General features: G+C 34.4%; 1 pseudogene; it reads right to left on the bottom strand.

Moving 5' to 3' along the window:
* Positions 1–1,983: 1,983 nt before the first annotated feature.
* LOC21398560 lies at positions 1,984–20,428 on the bottom strand (annotated as a pseudogene).
* Between the last annotated feature and the right edge of the window lie 1,037 nt (positions 20,429–21,465).

A 21,465-nucleotide genomic window follows, 5' to 3' on the forward strand; every position in this document is an offset into this window, starting at 1 on the left:
TTAGAAGTCTCTTAGGGTTCTTGCTTTCTTTCTTCTTCAAGGTGATTTGCCAGTTCTTCACAATTTCTCCTAATATACCCATTCTTATGACAGTGGTAGCACTCAATATCCTTCCTTGGATAGGATTGGAAACGAACATCTCTCTTATCATAACATCTCTCTCGTGACTTGCTCATGCCCCTATTGACTGTGCCACTAAAACTTGTTCAATATGAGACGTACTACTTGGCTTCTTTATATTTGCAGTCACTAATAGAACAGTCGACACCTCATCCACAGTCAACGTCGTCTTTCTAACTAAAAGTGCAGTCACCAAAGTCTCACATGATTTGGATAAAGAGGCCAACAAAATTAACGTTTTATCTTTCTCATCAATTTTGACCTCCACACTTAACAATTGAGTTATGCACTTATTAAAATTATTTATACGGTCCCTAATATCACTTTGCTCATCTATCTTCAACTCATACAATTGCTTCTTCAAATATAGTCTATTTGTTAGGAATGTCGACATATAAACTTCTTCTAATTTTTTTTTATAACTCAGCAGGAGATGTCTCATTAATAACACTATTTTAGTTCAATAGACAAACTTAAACGAATAGTGTTTACCACTCTCACTTCCAGTTCTTCCCAATCTTCATCTTTCATATTTTTTGACTTTTTTTCTTTCAGTAATCCTTGTTGAGTTAAAACATCTTTCATTGTACTCTTTCAGGTACTGAAATTACTCTTTCTATCAAATCGCTCAATCTGCTCAAACTTTATCCCGGACATCATCTTAACTTTTTTTTAATCTTCACCAAGCTCTAATACCAATTGTTGAAAAAAAACACACCACTATACCCACGCAGTAGAAAAAAATAAATTGAAATAAAAAATAACAGAAAAATAGATAAAACAAAGATTTGGGTGGTTCAAAAAAAATTTCTACGTCTACGGAAAAAGGAGAAAAATTCATTAACAATTTCAGAATTACACTCATGCGACTTTTTCACTTTCTCTCTACCTAAAACCCTTTGCACCATTTACAAATTCTGGGTCTGAATTCATGTATGGATCAGAGATGTTCCTTGAGAGGTATTGCGCGGATCGTTTCTGTTTGCGGCGCCAGAGAAAAAAGAATATTAACAAACAGATTACTGGAAGAGAAAGTCCGATACCTGATCAAGGAGACAAATGAGAGTGGTCAATTATTAATCAATGCACAATCCCGGAGAAAAACAGTGATAAATAGAATTATCACTGTGACAATTAGATGAGTTTTATATTAGTATTGGTAACAATTTGGATGTTTGCTAGTTAAAGAAGTATCTTACTTAGTCCCCACTTCAATCGAAAATTATCTGCAACATTATGAAGAAAATGTTGTTAGCAGATGTAATAAATAAGTAAAAGACATAGTTAAAAGTTGGAGGACGAAAATCCAAACCTACCCGAATATATACAATCTATAAAACAAAGCTATACAATCTATAAAACAAAGCTATGTTTGCATGATAACTCCCAATATACACTCTGATATAACTCCCAATATACACTCATGCTCATGCACTCTGATATAACTCCCAGTATACTTTTCTCTCTTTTGAGAGAAATAGATCCTTTTCTCTGCACTTTTTCATAGCGTATTTTTCTTTGAGCACACAAAAAATTTTATGCAAAATAGACTAAAAAAGAATTTGGATCACCATACTCTAACAGTAATTTTCTTAAAACCAATTTGAGACACTTTCTTAACAAACTTGAGGTCATTATTGTTCCCCAGACTTCAGGAAATGTTTCTGGGTTCTACCATTTGTTTGTTCCTCTTCACTCCCTCTTAAAAAAAGTGAAGGTTACTTTTTTTTTTCCCCTACCTGTACCGGGGCAGCTGGCAGAAGATAGCTCGGCCACTGGATATACACCAATAATGATGAATAAAAAGGCTAAAAAAAAAGAACAAAAAAAAAAAAAAAAAAAGAATAGCCAATCATGGTTTGAATTATATTCAAGGTATGAAAGTATATAATAATAGATTCCCTTACTCTGTACACTCGCTCAAACCTTTCCTACAAGTGTTATGTGCATTGGATGATGCGTAAATAGCTTATAACAGGCAACCAAGAAGGTAGATGATCATGAGAACACAAATTGTGACCCATCACTTAACACCACGTTATTCATACCAAATATAGTTCATCACTTCACATGAAAAATTCAGAAATGGAAAAGAAAACTTTAGCCACTGATATTAGGCGTTGATGAAGACCAACTACTAGGCCAGTTTTCGATCACAGTATTCGGTGACGGCGGCTGCTCATTCATTCTCTTCAATAACCCAACTTCATGACATTCTGGTGAAGGTGGTGGTTGTTCACTAGTTGTCACACCATCAAAACCCTTCTCGTGATTCTCAGACTCATTGTTCCCGTTCTCGATTCTTTTCAGTTCGTCCAAGACTTCATCCATGGAAGGCCTCATTTCCTTGTCTTGTTGCAAACATTGAAAGGCCAACTCTGCAACAGCAATTGTCATCCTCTTAACTTCATTATTTGAGTCAAACCCAAGACGCAGATCCACCAGCTCGTTGTATGCCCCTTTTTGAATCTTGCTTATTGCCAAGTTAGATAGATTAATCTCAAGCCTATGCCTAGTTATGTCAACGGCAGGCATAGATGATATGAGCTCAACAAGTACAACTCCGAAGCTATACACATCGCTCTTACTGGTTAGCTGGTAACACTGGTGATACTCGGGATCAACATAGCCTGGTGTCCCCTGTGGAGCCGTCGAGACATGAGTGACATCATTGGGGAAGAGCCGGGAAAGTCCAAAATCGGCAACTTTGACACAGAAGTTGTCGTCAAGTAGAATGTTGTTAGTCTTCACATCGCGGTGAACAATTTCAGAAGCGTGTAAATAAGCCAAGGCAGTCGCAGTTTCTATGGCTATGCTTATTCGAACAGGCCATGTAAGAGGACTAGTTTGTGCTCTATCTCCATGGAGGTGATCAGCAACGGTGCCATTCGGGATATACTCATAGACAAGGAGGAGTTCCCTGCAGCGCCGTGAAGTGCAGCCATAGAGGGAAACCAGATTCTTATGGCGCAGGCGGGTAAGAATTTCAACCTCGTTTTTAAATTGTTCTACTCGTTTGTAGTTGTGCTCATACAAGCGCTTTACTGCAATGTCCCTCCCATCTTTGAGTTTGCCTGGTTTTTAAAAAAATAAATAAAAATAAAAATAAAGTTCAAATAAGGCCATTCAGCAAATATACTATAAACATACATTTTGCATTTTAGTCTCCCTTGTATGTGAGCTGTTATTTTTTCTTACCATGGTAAACAGTTCCGAAACCTCCATCACCGAGTTCTTTTTTGCTATCGAAATTGTTAGTTGCTTCATCGAGATCCTTGTAGGAAAAGACATGAACTCCATAGCAGACACTTCCCCCTTCTGGGTCTGAATTCATGTATGGATCAGAGATGTTCCTTGAGAGGCGTTGTGCGGATCGTTTCTGTTTGCGACGCCAGAGAAAAAGGAATATTAACAAACAGATTACTGGAAGAGAAAGTCCGATACCTGATCAAGCAGACAAATGAGAGTGGTCAAATATTAATCAATGCAGTATCCCAGAGAAAAACAGTGATAAATAGAAAGAATTATCACTGTGACAATTAGATGTGTTTTATATTAGTATTGGTAACAATTTGGATGTTTGCCAGTTAAAGAAGTATCTTACTTAGTCCCAACTTCAATCGAAAATTATTGTCTCCTGCAAAATTATGAAGAAAATGTTGTTAGCAGACGTAATAAATAAGTAAAAGACTGTGTTAAAAGTTGGAGGACGAAAATCCAGACCTACCCGAACATATCTATAAAACAAAGCTATACAATCTATAAAAGAAAGCTATGTTTGCATGATAAATGAGTAGTATAGTTGAACTATAGAAGATGGGCAGAATGAAGAGTCCAAAGCAAAAGAGTGTGCATATATTTAAGCAGGCATGCTCATGCACTCTCATATAACTCCCAATTTAAAAAATAAAAATAAAATTAAAAATAAAAAAATGACCAAAATTCTAACAAGGGGGATTAAGGTTTAAGGCTTGAAAGTGAAATAGAAAAAGGTATGGGTGGCTGAGAAGACTTTGAATAGTTTTGGTTCTATTTTCAGGTTGTGGGGGGGCAAGGAATGGAAAATTATTGTATATGAAGGGAGGAAAAAAAAAAAAAAAGGTCATCTGGCCACCGTCAGAAAATCACGAGGTTCCTGATTGGTCATTTTGATGCCCTGAATTTTTCAACGTATTGAACTTTGCAGTAAAGTCAGGTTAGAAATTTTGTTAGTCTTAAAGTCTGATAAGTAAGAGATGGGGAGTTTCACATGGAAGATATTAGACCATGATTGTTATTTGGTTAGCAGTGCGTCTCGGGTTTATCACCAGCTGCTATAAACTCATCGTTGTCCCAACATTCACCACAAGATAGCTTGAGCAATTGTTGTTGTATATCAGTATATACTTGATTGAGGTCATTATTGTTCCCCAAACTTCAGGAAATCTTTTCTGGGATCTGTCATTTGTTTGTTTTTCTTCACTCTTAAAAAAAGTAAGGTCTCCTTTTTTTCTTCTAACTAGTAGACCTTAACTGAGTTTTGTCGTGTTTGGTAAGAGGGAAGAAAAATAGGAAGAAAAAGGAATAACGCTTGGGCGGGGATAATGGAGAGGAATGGGAGTATCTTTCTTTTATTGTGTTTGATATGGATTTATTCCTTTAATCGTTCTACTTTGAAGGATCAAAATTGGAGTTCTTTAAGGAAATTTGAATCTCCCACTCGATCAACCAAACAACCTTTTAACTCTTAAAATCCATCCGGTAGTACTCCCACTACCGCCTTAATTACGTTTGATTTTGAAGAAACCAGAGAGAGTTTGAGGATGGGAGTTTACTAAATAATTCAACTAAAATCAGTATATCAGCTCTTTTTCCCCTATGGTTTCTAGATTTTGGATCTAATTCATTTTTCTGTGACCTGGAGCTTGAGCAGAAAAAACCAAGCTGAAAAACAACTCCCTGACTACCATAAATATTCGTCATTTTTGCCTTGAACCTATCTTTAAAGACGCATAATTGGCATTGCTCTGAATCTTATTACCTGATAAACCAAAATGACTAGTGGACCATTTTATGCCTCATATATTCTCTAAGCTTCTGACACTTTCTTAAATCTAGCCTTCTAAATGAGCATAATCAATAGAAAATCAAAAGAAATATGTGTGTGCATGCGCATATACATGTACGGCTTCTTGCATGACTAGTAGTGGTAAGTCACCTTAAAGATGAAAGTACATTCATCTACATTCATCTTTAAGGTGACTTGCCTCCATTGCCAGCATAACTGCAGGATGCGGGATGGGGTCTGTTGGGACAAAAACAAACACTAATGTTGTTTCGAAATCTGCATCTCCTATCGCTCGTTTTACAATTAGTAGACGCATCATCCCCGTCAATAACTGAGTGTAGTTAACAGTTTTTATAGTTTTATTGGATTGCCAATGCCCCTCCAAATCAACAGGTACTGCAACTCTAGTCGCAAAGTTCTTAGCATCATCCAAAACCTCTATGGTTAGGGAATAGAGCAACAAATGAGAGACTAATATCATCGGAAACACAACTAAACAAAGATGCCTGAAACTAGGGTTTAATGATTTGTTGAATCTATAAAAGTATTGAAGATTGGCGTGGTTGAACCGAAATCCAAGGGAAAGGCATCAAATGAGAAATTGTGTCTAGGAGCAAATCAAGTAACATTGACTAACATCCAATCTCATAAGAGATATCTTCAATGCTGTATGGACCTGCAGAGTGCGAAAGACGGGTTTCTTTTCATGACAGGAAATTCTAAGGACTTTGAGGCTGCAAATGTGAAAAGGGTAGCTAAGTATCAGACCAATACCGCAATTTTTAAGCTCGCAAGCTTCATAACTGGGATTTGCTGATATAACTAACTATTACTCAACTAGTAACAAGCTGCAGAAAACGACACTAATAGTCTAATCCAATCCAAACATGGAGTACTTACTCATCGAAGAACAACTTTTTCAGCCTCATTTGTGTGAAACTAGTTGAAAACTAGAATATTAACTAACTCCTAACTCGACCAATAGAATTATTAGAAATATTCATGTTTTGGACTCTTATTCCTAACTAACAGAGTCAATATCAACAGCATTGTTACTTGTTATGTTGGCAAGTAACATCAGAGACTTTAACATAGGATTTAAAATGCATTGTTACTTCCAATTAACGCCCTTTTTCTTGGTAAGAATTTTAATTTCGTGTAAATTAATGTCCTTTCAGACCAAACAAACAGTAATGACAAGATGCTCCTTATTAATGCTTCAAAATTGGTACTAAGCATGAAGATTTGACTGGTGGGGATGTTTGAAGAATCTCAACACTCCAGACTGTCAAAGTCTATCTTCTACGATTGGATTTTCTATGATTTCTGATTATGTGCTATATAAAATAGACATTGGACCATTTGGCACTTCAGAAAGAAAAAAATAAATAGTAAATTCTCTAGTATATTCCTCCGGCAAGTTGCAGTAATATATATTCTATTGCATCATTTTCTGGGCCTGTAACATACGACTGTCAATGTGAATAAACCTAAATTATTCTTTATTAAAAATATTATAATTAATCATTCATTCTTATATACTTTTGGAGATATTTGAAACCGGCCAGATACATTCCTTAGTCCTTTGCTTTGTTAAATCTTTTTTTTTTTCCATAACAACTAATATGATCTAATCCTTAGAAAAGTCAAGTCAACAATAGAATTAGGAATCATTAGAAATAGATGACTTAATTAATGAGGCTTTTTACTTCTTAGGATTAATTTAGAAGTTGAATGACCACCAAACACCTTGACAAACACAGAAGAAAATGTAGCCTAACTACAGTACAAAGGGCACAAAATAGTAGAAATTATGGATGACTCTCATTACCAAGGAACTTATCATGTTTTCACTTGTGTGGTTAATTTATAGGTTACTAGTGCTGTTAGTCCCTAAATTAGAAACATTGTGTCACTTTTAGTTCTTAAACTTTTGACAAATTACTCCCTGATATTAATTTTTTTCCCGTTTTGCTCCCTGACACACACTAAAATTGATCAAGGATTTTGAAAATTTTACAGAGATATAGTATAATAATATAAATTTTTTATAGATTTAATTATATTAAATGCAAAATATCCTCTTCACTATTGTTAAAGACCCTTAAAACTTGAACAGCTTCTAGTAAACGTTAATTTGTCTTACGCCTGTTGTGCTCAAGTATTTGATTATTATTTACCATTTTTTTTTCGTGAGGAAGTATTTGATTGGTGAAGCATAGTTAAATACTTATTGACTTTCAGCAACCTTAATTTCATAACAGAACAAGGTACATAGTACACAATACGAAATTAGTTATCAAAAATTGTTATCTATTTCCTCTTGCTATAATTGATTCATTTAAATTCCAATTACGTACTACGTGTTCGTCGGTCATGTATTGTTTCTTATCAGGTAATTGAGTAACAGAAAGTGTCTAAAAAAAAATTTTTTTTTTTTTTTTAAGGGGACCTTGTTATTTTAAGTACACTCTGTGATTGTTTTTTTTTTTTTTTTTCTGCAGCCCCTTTTGACCACGTAAACATGCGAAATTTATAGGAATTGACCAATGTTATGTGTGTCTTACAAAGAACTGCCATTACTGTTTTATGAGGACGTATATCTTAAATAAATCACTCCTCTACATAAATATTTTCTTGAAGGACAATTAATAGTACTTGTTAGGTATTTTTATTAGTTGATAATTTATTAACAATCTTATAAAGATTCAAAAAACAGGTTTAAGAAGATTTTGGATTACAGTTTCAGAATTAGAGTTGATGGAGGATTTGAATTCAAGTTGCAGATTACGTGAAGATATTTTGCGTGGAGATGAAAATAATTCAAGAAGAAGATGTGGAGTTAGATTCAAAGTTAAAAAGAGGATAATGCTCAGGAGATAATTACGTGCCTTGCCCATTTTGTTTCAAAAAGCTATATATATATAGGTTTTTTGGTTTCTTTAGTTTTAAAGTTCTAATGGGCTGTTTTGTGGAGATAATTTGTAGAGCTATCTCGGTGGAATTTATATTAAGAAAATCATGGATATATTTGGAGTGCAGCAAATCGTGGTCTAACAAGATTTGAAAAATTAGACACGGGATGATTGTTGAATATATCGGGATAGTGCAGATTGATCAAAGAGCAAAACTGTGCAAGAATTGTGGAGATATTTCGTTAAGGAAATATTGCGTGGAAAATCAAGGGATTCGGATTTAGAGATTTTGATACACAATTCTAATTTGAATTTAAGGATTGTGTGATATTCTTTTGAGAGAATCGGAGAGATTTTATTACTGAGTTTGAGCATATATTTTGAGGAGAAGATTTTGTAGAAATAATCTAAGAAAGAATCATGAGGAAAAGAAAAGATATTTAGGGGAGAGATTTTAAGTAATTTTAGAAACTTTATTTTAAAGGTTTGCATTCAGCTCACTTAGTATGGATTTAATAAAGAAAAATATTTAAAAGATTGTCTGTGGGTGTGTGAGCATATTGAAATATTCATCGTCTTTCGGGAGAAATATTTGTAACTTTTGGGAGGAAGTGCTCAGCCAGTTGAAGGGAGTTCGCCGAGCGGATAGAAGACATGTGGTGCACGTTAAACAATTAATGTGGAGATTCGCCACAACGGCGTCATTGTCTAGGAGGGAGTCATGAGTGAATAAGTTTGTCGGTATCTGTAAATCTTTAGAACATAGTGAACTGTTTACTGTCTAAGCGTGACCCCATAAATATAAGTGTGCGGATCAAACTGCAATACCATATTGTGTATCCCCTGACGTAAAATCAGATCTAACAGTAATCTTTTTTTTTATATATAATTATAGTACTCTTTTGGTAAAAGTCATCACTACAACTTTCTATTATTGTGTATGCTGCCCAGACCCCCTCCCCCCCCCACCCCTCTCTCTCTCTCTATCTAAAGGTCAAAATTGTGTTCTTGGCATAACGCAAAAAGTGTGAACTTGGACCTCAACTTCTAGAACCAGGATCGTTGCACTTAAGACACCAATCTTACCATTTAGTGTGCATCATTATTGAGGTGTAGCACTTATAATCACTCTATTTAGAGTTTTGTAGACCGAGATGTACGTAGTTGAAGTTTCGCTTAGAAAATTTTGTATTTATGTGTTATTTTTATGTTTGAACGTGTGACGGAGTCTTGTGCTAGAGACTCATAAAAAATATCTCGTTCTGTTCCCGTGTCATATACATTATATGTATGTATAACACGGCTAATTCTATGACCAAACGCTTATAAATATTATAATTATGTATATATACACGCACATAGATATATATATAGTACATTTGTTAATTATATATTTGATCTCAATAATAGAGGTGTGATGGGATACGTATTATGTTCACGTAACGACGACACAGTTAAAAAAAAAAAAAGTTGGTTTAACTATATAGGTGTATCCCCACCAAGCACCACCAGAGTCAATGGACGTGGTTGTGCCATAATGTTATGTCCTATAGCTAGCCGCCCCTATCGTGGCGCACTGGATAACACAAGGGACGACTATTCAACGATTAGGAAGCACAGGTAAAATTACTATCTTGCCCTCAGACGTTAGAGCTTTAGTATTTTTTGCATGATTATCTAATATATTATAATATTTTAATATCTTATTTGTTTGATAATATTAAAACGGTATCTCAATATTTTTTAAAATATTTTTTCAGTATCTTAAAATTAATTTTTAAAAATATATTAATTTTTATTTAATTAATAAAAAAATAATTTAGACTTTACATATTTTAAAAATTAATTTTAAAGTATCTAAAAAATATTTTTAAAAACGTCAAAATATAATTTTAATATTATATAAAATATAAAATATTAAGAGCATTTAGTACTAAAATAATTTTATCCCTGTTACTAATTATAATAAAAGATAAAAGATAATAAACTAACTAGAAAAATTAAAAAGGAGTAGTTGAGCAAGAGAACTAAACTGACCCGGCAGATCACATTTCGCGGAGTGAGGCCTATCCGAGCAGTAGCACTTGAAATGGCGGGTGGTGTAATTGAATCCGCACTTGCCATGGGTTTTGTTGCAAACGCTACAGTCACTCGCAATCCAGTTAAGCAGGAATCCTCTGCTCAACACCTCTTCCATTTCTTCATTCTGGCTATTATATTTCATCACTGGCAAATCCACCACTGGACTTGATCCATTCCCACACTCTTCAGATGCCTTTGCCACTTCGTTCTTGTCCTCCTCAGAAAACGCCAAAACTGAATTGTTGTTGTTTTCTGCAGAGCAACCGATGCTATACTCTAGGAGATCAGAAGATGAGCTGCAATTTTGAAGCAAAAATACTTTGCTATTTTGATTGGAGGCAAGAGTAAACTCAGAAGGAAGAGATAGGTTCCGGAGAGTAGGAAAACATGAGGTACTGCTTTGACGCGAAAACGCGGCGTTTGAGACGGTAAGTGACTGGTTTTCGTAGAAGATATTGCGGACGATGTGGTTGTCGCCGTCGAACTTGACCTCGAGAATTGTGCTGGAATGACCGTTATTAGCTTTGTTTTTACAGGAGAGTTGAAACCCAGGGAACCCACACTGCTTGTGTTCCTCTTCGGTATAGAAGGGGAAACTTATTAATTGATTGCCGCAGTATCTGGGTACGCTGCAGTTTTGGAACACTGGGTCTACAGCGCCCACAAAATAATTATCTGAAAAGAGGAGTAAGATATTGATGAGGAGTATGGACATCAGCGGTGGTGAGAAGGCTGATGTTGGGAGATTGGAGAAGAGGATTTTCATTTGGGGCTGCTGAAACTTGTGGTGTAGACCGTCAAAATATATTGATATACATCAATATGGTGGGAGAGAGAGAGAGCACTGGAGGATTGAATATTGAAGAGTGGAATTTTAGAGAAAGAGAAGATTGATAGATGGATTATTATTATTATTATATCGTTATTAGAGTGTTTAATTAGAGTTGTGATGCCCATGGGTTTGACTTGCTAATTCATAATATTTCATATCTGCCTCATATCTTAGACGGTTGAATTGAATAACGCAAGCTATTTTGCATATGCCTAAATGGGCCGGCTTTAAACGCATGAATTCAGAAAATTAAACTGAAATTAAAAGTCGTACAACTTGACCAAAATATAACATTCAACCTTTTTTCCTTTGTAGTACCCAAAAAAAAAAATCCTTCTTCCAAAATTCAAGTCAAAACAATGTATGCATCTTCTTTTGCAAATTGTTGAGACAAAGTATCCAATTCGCCTTCAAACCCCCTTCTAAAATTACGTACATACATTTTGCTAATGCCGGAGCTTCCATTATTATTATTACTAGTTTAATTCACGTGCGAACGTGTAAGTAGGAGTGACAATTCGTGTCACGTATCGTATTTGTGTCGTGTTTTGATCTTTTTTTTTAATTTACAGTCAACCCGAACACGACCCGTGACATGAAATTTTTTAAAAACCGCAGCACGAACATGACACGACCACTTTACGAGTTGACACGACCCGAAAATGACCCGTGACACGAAATTGACCCGTGAATCCGAAATTGACACGAAAATTGTATACTTTTATTTAGTTTTTTACATATTAGAAATAACTTAAGATTCAATAACATCCATTGAAATTAAGCAAATAATAGTATAAGATTTTGAGTATAACTATCATGATATCACAAGTTCATAATAAAAATTAAAATATGTCATGAAAAATATATGTATTTTTTAGTTTTTTACGAGTTTCGTGTCGTGTTCGGATTAGGCGGGGTCAACCCGAAATTGACCCGTATTTTTCGTATCAATTTCAGGTCGACCCAATTCTGACCCGAATATCTTTTTTCTCAACCTTAACCCGCAAAATTCGTGTCGTTTTTGAGTCGTGTCGTGACCCATATTGCCGGCCCTACGTGTAAGTTCTTTGTGGAGGTTGGACTTTAGATAACTTTATGTATTTTTAAGATATGATAAATTCTTAATATTTCATCAAAAATAGATACTAACAAAGTAATGAATTATTTTAAATAGAGAAAATAATGAATTAACATTTACATTGTAATTTATTTTATTATATGGCGTGGTAATTTTATGCATAAAAGATCTAAAATAAATATTCTATACTAATTGGATTCATATGTGAGAAAAGAAAAGAGAGAATTTTACAAGAGAAACCAATTTCAGAGAAGAAATAAAACAAAACAAAAATCCTGATCTAAGAAAGAAACAAAAAAAAAAGAAAAGAATTTATGACAATCTTGTTGAGTCATAATGACCAAATCAATATTTTTAAAATTTTAAGTGATTTAAAAAGAATTAAAAAAAAAAAGAAGCAAATGAGGACAGAATAGAGAGACCTTATTTTTTAATGATAAAAAAGGAACTCTCATTTATATAGTTAAAAAAATTAATTACTGTATACTATTAATATATATAAAAAAGAAATTTTTTGGTGAATTATATTAAAAAAGTTACTAATTATAATTAATGGTTATATATGAAGGTAAAGAAGAAGAAGAGGACAAAAAACATAAAAATACAAACTAGATGGACTAAATTTTTGAACAGTGCCCAAAAAAACTCTAATTTATAATATAGTATAGTAATAGAATAGAAAATAGACATTGCCATTTTGGGCTCCAAAAGTTGTTTGGAAATGTTGGAATTCTGTGTAGCCTTGTTTTCCATCACGTAATTAAAGTTAATTGTTGGAACTCTGGAAATTAGGACATTTTGTGCATTTCCAGCAAAAGCAAAAACAGAGTCAAATGTCTAGCAAAAAAAAAAAAAAAAAAAACAGAGTCAAATTGATTACCAACTTGTCTCTAGCCAATAAATTAGAGACAAAGAGAGAGAAAAAAAAAAAAAATCATTGCCCACTTGCAGTGGGCCGTATACCAAACCAGTAGATCGAAAGAGATATCACTAACACTTTTCGGTCTGTGGCCAAGAATTTAAATGTTAATTAAAAAAAAAAAAGTTGAGACCCCATGTCCTATGCAATGTGTCAAAGTTCAATACAATCAAACATTGAAATTAGCCCTAGTAAATTCAAACTGGCCATGTTAAAAGCTGGTCACTAAAGATTACTACATTTTCCTCTTATCTTAACTGTTGCTTCATTTGCGCAAGTCTTAAAGGGGTAAGGAGAGGTTTGAATTGTCAATAGTTCTCCAAACCATAGCTATGAACCTACCCTCTAAACCTTAGCCCTAGTGAAGGGCAATAAACAAACTTAAGGAGTTTGGCATGTCTTTGTACTTCCACCAAACGGAATTTTCTTCCTTTTTGACTTGAAAAGGGGCTTCAGTGAATTACCTCAGAAGAATTGAATCAAGCAAAAGGGGTTTGACAAGTCATAAATCAAATTTATTTTTAGAGAACTTACTTTATAACTTGCCTACGCTTTAAGGAAGAATCAGTTTTCTCTATTATGTTGTCCCTTCTACTGTCTTACTAATAAAATTTTGACAACTCACAAAAACTGTAAATGTAAACTCTAACTAAAACTAAAAGTGACGTTGATGTTGTTAACTAATGGAAAAACTAGTGCTTCTCGTTAATTGTACACGTCAGCTCTGATTAAAGGTGGTGTAAATGTTGTTCACATTAAAAAATAGTGCTTCTCGTCAAACACGGACCTAGCAAGAAAATGGAGGTGCTTTTAATTTGAAATATTTTTGAACTAGTGTATATTGTCACATATTATACACATACAAATACTTCCCATTGTGTTCTTTGCCCTTTTGTGTTGTTCTGTGTTTCTTTGTTTTCAGTTCTTTGTAGGATCTTCGGATTTATTCTCATCACTTTGGGCCTGTTTAGAACTCATTTCAGAATCTTTTTCCACATTTTTTGAGGACTCAAAAATAAAAATGCAGTGAGGCAACTGTTTGACACCCCATCATAGCAAAAACAAAAAGAAAAACGTTTTCTATTCTCTCCCAAAAAGCACCCATTTCTGAAAACGAATAGAACTCATTTTCTTTGTCTCAATTCCATTTTTTATTTTCTTTGACTGGCATTTCTCTTGTGTTCTGTGATTTTTTTTTTTCTGTTTGCTGATGCTTTGGGGTAGAGGTGTAAGAAATATGCCCTACCCGACATAACCCGGCCTACCCTACCTAACCCTACCCGAATATTCAGTTTTTTTTTTCTTTTCCCGGTTTCAAATAGGGCCAACCTGAAATTTGCGGGTAGGGGCGCGGGCCGGTCTCTTTTCAACTCACGGTAGGCCGACCCGGTCGATACTAATTGAAGCAAATCAAATTAGTTCCTCCGCCTTTCCTCTTCTTCTTTCTGAGTGTTTCCTCCATCATCGCTTCTTCTTCTTCTCAATTCCTCCACTCCACCATTCCTCTTCTTCTTCTTCATCTCACTTCCTCCGCTGTAGCCCACGAAGGTTTGGTCTTCGCCCTTCTTCTTCTTCATCTCACTCCCTCCGCTGTAGCCACCACGAAGGTTTGGTCTTCGCCGTAGCCACCACCATTTTGCATTGTGAAATTTGAGATGAGTGATGACATAATTAAATATGTTTATCAGTTTTATGGTTAGTAGAAAACTGAAATTTTCAGCAACAATCGTTCAGCCTAGGCCCACCCAATTGTTTAGACTCAAACCATGGCTTCTAATGGTATGATAGTAAGATACCAACCACCTATGACTATAAATTTGGAGTTGGTTTACCCGAAGTAACCCTGTTGACCTGAGGTTACCCGAGGTAACCTAATGGTGTACGGGTTCTGGGAGCAAGTGAGCTGTTGCGGCCCACAATTTTCTCAGCCCGATTCTTGCAGGCTGGCCCAAATCTTACCCAAAAAACCGACCCTACCCGACTGAATTTCACCCCTACTTTGGGGAAATGGCTAGTTCAAGATAAAGCCTTTCTATAGAATATTTCTGAAAATTGGCTCTTGACAGTTTTGCATTTATCAGGAAGAAATTTTATTTTTAATTTTATTTGTATTTATTTACCTTATATTTGTAATGAACTAAAAAAAAAAAAAAGTGATTCGTAGGAGGCATGTTTGGCTCGTTTAATTACTAAGCAATTGATTGGGAATTGCATTAATTATTTAAAGTACTATTACATGTTTCTAAAAAATAAAACCAGCAGTTTTAATTTTTTTTTACTGAAAATAATCTCAAAATAAAATAACAAAACGCATTTTTAGAAACGATTTTAACTGAGATTAAAAACGTTTACATTTTTACTTTCATACAGAAAATAAAATCGTTTTAGAACGGATTTTAAACACACCATTTCTCTTTCCTCCTTCTCACTCTTTACTTTTTCTCTCCTTATAATCTCTCATCATTTTCTCTCTCCTAATTCTCTTTTCACGTTCTCTCTCTTCACTTTCCAAGATTAAGTTTCAATCATTATCGAATTTGACAGGGATATTTTTGCAAAAATTAGTTATCAAGAATTAAGGTCAAACTGTAGTTTTCTAAAAAAAATGAGGGGTTAAATAAATTATTATATTTCTACAAAATTATATTTAGACCTCTTAATTTTTTGAAAAATTACATTTCGACCCTTATTTTTCAAAAGACTTGCATTTTCTACATTACATTTTTTTTCTTTTTAAAAAAAATATATACCCTCATTTTTAAAAAAATATATACTTTGACCTCTTAATTTTTAGATAATTATATTTGGACCCTTCAATTTTGAAATATATATTTTGATCTCTTAATTTTAAAATATTTATATTTTGATCTCTTAATTTTAAAAAATATATATTTTGACCCTTCAATTATTTGTTCTCAGAAAACAATTTTCAAATACTATTTGTTCTCTGAGAACAAGTGAATAATTTCTGTTCTTATTTTTTAAAACACAATTTTGAGAAGAGAAATCAGAGAATATGGCCAAATATGTCCTTAGTAACCAAGCACTAACAACCCATAGAACTTTGTCTTTCTAGCTTTTTATTTTTTATTTTTTGTTTGAACGAAGAATTTTTTTTCCCCTTCTAGATGTGAAGAAGAGCTTCTTTGATATTGTTACGACTTCAGAAATAAAGAGGACGTGTAGTTCATATATTTAGAATCATAATTTAGAATTATTTTAGATTTATGTGTATATTTTGTTAGAGAAAATATTGTAACGAGTCATAAACTATAATTTGAACTATTGAATTTTTACTCTAAATGCACCTAAAATGATAATGAAAAAAGATAAGAAGACATTGAAAAGGTAAGTAATTAATCAGTCTGACACCTACAAACAATTAAAAAACAAGGGACGGTAGATCTAGACTAGAACTCGTTACCCACTATTAGTACAGTTTTTAAAATGCATAGCCTCCAAATTCCTTTCCCTATCTTTCAAAAATCACCAATTGTACCATTCTCAAGGATGCATAAGACTTTTTTCTCATGAAAAAGAAAAAAAAAAAAAAAACCAATTATACCACTTTCATAATTTACCAAGTTACAGGAACACGGGTGGAACGAAAAGAAACTAATACGCATGCATAATACTTGGCTTAGAGTTAAATCCATCTCTATAGTATTAAATTAATCTTATCTACCACTTGCAGTTAAATCCAGCATCCCCTGTGACCTAAAAAAAAAAAAAAAACTAGCGTCCTTATACACCATCATAGATAGGCGTGCAATGAAAGCATGTTTGAGGCATGTAATTCAACACCAAAAACTGAAGAACATGTTAATTGTGCAAAAGATTAATTAATTCAGAGGTATACATGGAAAATACTCTTAAGTACATACCTGGGCGTGAGAAGCACACAAATTCGTGTGAAGTTCTTCTGTACCCACATTTCCCTGCAGAATCAATACACTCCATGCAATCTCGTCCAGCATAAACATCATTGTATCTCAAATCAAAACCTTTCTTCAAAATCTCTTTTGCCGCCGAGATATTATGCCGCAAATCCGAATTATACTTCTGAAGAATCGGAACATCGATCCTAGTACTATTACATGACAGATCTCTGTGATCATCGGGTTCAACTTCGTAAAAACCGTTGTAAACTGGCATAGTATTTCTTTCACATCTCAACTCAGAAGGTATTGTACTTGAAATATTCCTGGTGCAGTTATAAACATAAGTCAGCTTGGCATTATTGGAAGCACACTCAAAAGGACTATCACTAAATGCCATGTTTGAAATCCTGTCAAGACAACCATCATCCATAATATCTTTGTCAACAACTGTAGGAGTTTGGTCCAATTGTCTGATTCCCGAAATGGAAAATTTTCTTGACACAATCTCTATTACAGTGTAAGTACTATTATGGCACTGTAGCTCGAACTCGGGTCGCCCGCAATCTCGGATTCGATCACCTCCCCAAAAAGGGTATCCAATGTTTGTCATGTTCCCACAGTTGAATTCTTTGCTACAAGCTTCAAATTTTGCCTCATCTTTGATAATTCTGTAAGGAGTAGATATCTCCAAGGAAGAAAACACTACGGCCAAGAAGAAGAAGAAGGAAGATGAATGAAGTAAATGGTGCATCAGGAAAGTTTGGTATCAAAAACTGTAGAGAAAACTGAAGTTTTGATCAGAAAGATGGAGCTTTTGAAGATTTTTCCACATGGGAGTCATTTCATAGCTCATTTTGTCCCTTTTGACACGTTCAACTCTTGGAATATATAGATAATAAATTATAAGAGAAAATTTCATAACTTGCTCCTGCACGTTTTTTGGCTTCATGTACATATTTGGTCGGACTTATGGGCCCCTCTTGCATGTACAAATATAAGAGATGACCAATACTAAACATTTAAGTGGCCTTAAAACAGTGATAGAGTTGTCCATTATATTTTGACTTCCAAGTATTAAAACGATGGGTATTAATTTTGCTTAGTAGAAAAATCCAAAGGGTCAACCTATTCAAGCCTTGATGTAAATCTTTGAAGTTTGAATACCAACAACCGTTCTAAATAATTTAGACCAAGTTAAAATAAACTCTGATAGTGAAGAATGCTGAGCTTGAGATTAGGAGGTACCTTTGTACAGCGTCAATAAACTTAGCTAGGATGACAGACTCAATATGAGATTCCGCCAATGTCAAAAGGTGATTTAATGATCTATTCCAATCTCCAAAGCTTCCTAGATTTTTAGAGTGCTTCCGGAGTCGCACAGCAACACTTTGAAGCAATCGAGATGTTCGGTACTGCAACATCAAAAGCCACATGATAAACAATCACATACTTTATGTTAAAATTTCCCAAATAAAATGTTTCACCAATATAGCACTCACTCTGAAGGCATCTAACTGAAACTTAGGATCTCGTAAATGGTCTTCACTTTCCCAGCGAGCAGTTACTGGATTCGGCTGAGATAGATATGTGTTCATGGATTCTTTTAGGTAGTTCCATGTGACCGTAAATGTTCCACCCTGGAACTTCTCCTTGTATTTGCTTTAACAAATCACTTGCTACTTGCATGACATCTTCAAAATTCAGAACATAATCTGTTTAAGGAATTCTTTGAACAAATATCTTTCCATTGGTTTACTCTCTAGATGGAGGTCTCTATTCTTTCGACTGTAAACCACAAATAAAGTATGTTGCATAAATGGTACAAGAAGAAATCTTCCTTTTATAAGCTAAAATCTAGAATCCACTATGCAGGAACATAGATAATGTCATGTACAACACGTAAGGGAATAAATTAACTTTATTTTTTGCTATGTTATGAATATTTATATTGCCCCATGTAGTTAATACTTACTACACTCCAAATCAGTCAAGACTGAGACGGACTCTTGAAACTAGACTAGTCACGCAGACACAAATACATGCTTGGAGATTCTTACCCTTCTATTCTGGGGTTAGCATGATGACTATAACTACTCACGACTTATTTAGTTATTAATTTATTTTTGAAATGTACGACTTATTTAATGAAATAAAATATATTAGTTGTGTATTTAAAGTGGTTAGTTGCAACCTGTTGCAGTAGGACTGTGTTGTCTCCTTCAAATGTCTGGAAAATGTCATGATCATTCCTCAGAATACCAAAGAGGTTAACAGCAGCATACCCATGGCCTCCACAAGCTTCCCTGCAGATGCTCAACGACTTTGCTGTGTATGACGTCACATAAGCCTTGAGGCCGGCCGAAAGTGCATGAACATCCGCAACCAATTGCTCATCATGGGTCTTCTTCATCTCTGAATATTTGTCCACTAAATACACCGTCGCAAAATGGAAGGCATATGTTGAAGCGAGCATTGGCATAAGCTTGTGCTGGTGAGACTGTAGTCAAGTATACTGACTTCACGCTGCTTGGGAAGACCAAACTGCTGGCATAGTAATGAATACCTTATCGCAATTGTACCAGCAAGCTTGAGGACACTAACTGAAGAATACGCTAGGCCAACTCTCCCACCTACAAGTTCCCCTAGTGTTGCAGCAAATCTTTTGTTTATTGTTGGGAGGCTACTTGTGTATTTTCCATCCCTAGAGACATCTCCAAACCGATTAAGAAGATTTTCATGAGGAATCCCGACTGAACGGAATCTCAGTGCTCCATTATCCACTCCGTTTAGACCAACCTTATGGCCACAATCATGTATTTCAATTCCTGGAAGAGTTTCGTTGGTCTTCAAATCCCTTATTGGCACAATGAAAGCATGGACCCCCATGTCCGAAACTCCTTTTACATCATGAGTCGGCAACATCAGCTTTGCAAAAACAGTTGCAAGCTTTCCATGAACAGCGGCATTACCAATCCATCATTTGATCGCCCCATCATTTGGTGTGTTGATAATAAATTCATCAGTGATAGGATCAAATGTTGCTGTTGTTTGGAGGCCTTGAACATTTGATCCTTTCATCCATACAAAAAAAAAAAAAAAAAAGAAAAAGAAAAAGGAAAAGGAAAAAAAGGAATGAGATAAAATGATATCTATAGAAAAACAGTTTTAAAATCTAAAAGAACCTAACAAGGTATAGAACAATGAAATAAATATAAGCAAAATAGCGGGCAACTGCTATCAAGCATTCATCCTTTATTATATTGCAAAAGCCAAAGTCAGTCAATAAAGGCCTTGAGCTAGGATATATTCTCTGCTAGAAAATGAAACTCATACAGACAAAATAAAAGATACTAGAGATGCCAGACCACTAAAAATTTTAAAGTCTGAATAACATAGAAAAAGCAAAGAAACAAATAAGCAAAGAATAGTTGAGTTTACCATGATGGAGTTCAGTCATAGCAAAACAACCCGGATACTCTAAATTATCAATTCCATCAAAGTACTTATCCTTGTGTTTCTTGGTTCCTAAATTGATCACAGAGCCTCCCCAAAGACTGCCATTTTGTTTTCAAAAAAGCACCAAAGATTAAGCGCAAAGATAATAATCAGAATTGCAAAGATAATACAGCTTAAGCATCAATGGAGAGAAACACCAAATAATTCTGAAAACGTGAGAAACAAACAATCATTACCATTCACTTGTCAATCTTTTCTAAATTAATCAAAACTTCCTTCAACCGCACACCAAAAATTAGTATTGTATGAGATCTTAGCAAAAAATTATGTTTGGTTGCTGTACCTTGTTGGCACTAGCCATATCTTCAATTAACTTGTATGCTCAATAATAAAATTTTGGAAACATAAATCATTCAGAAAATAATAGAAGAAAAAGTAGTACTACGAAATTTCTCGAATAAGCATGTTACTGTACTTGCCTTTCATTAAAATTAAAACTTTTCAAGAGCATTCTTGAATTCTATAATTTACTTCTGATCTTGCCAAGCATCAAACTTGAGAGCATCTTACTATTTATAATCACGCAAATTAAAATCTTTTTCTTCGATAAGAAGCGTCTCATAACAAACAAAGCAACTAAACGCTACTATTGCAAACCATACGTGTTTGTTCATCTGTTTGAAAACTCACGGTGGGCCTTACTTCTGTGTTTCTTTAATCATTGTAGCAGTTGCCAGTAAGCGCAATTGATAAGACATGGGATGAAAATGTTCAGAAAACTAATGGTCCGTTTAGTTCGCTGATTCGAGTTTTTAATTCGAGTTGATATGTGACTTTATGTGAGAGCTTTTTACTGGAGTAAAAAAGTTAGATGTGACTGTTTCTGAGAGCTTTTTACTGTAACAAAACTCGAATTCTAAACTCGAATCGGCGAAATGAACGGGGCTTAATAACACCCACCTAACTTCAAACTGAAAAATCTACCCCTCCCAAAACAACAAAATATATTTTTAGACCCACTAATTATATTAATAAGAATCAAATTCAAATTTTATTATTTGTTTGAATACCTTTTTATTTTTATTTTGATGTAATTTAGAATCATGTATTCCTGTAAGTATTCCTGCAGTAGCAA

Source organism: Morus notabilis, unplaced genomic scaffold (assembly GCF_000414095.1).
Source record: "Morus notabilis unplaced genomic scaffold, ASM41409v2 Scaffold20, whole genome shotgun sequence".
NCBI classification, from domain to species: Eukaryota; Viridiplantae; Streptophyta; class Magnoliopsida; order Rosales; family Moraceae; genus Morus; species Morus notabilis.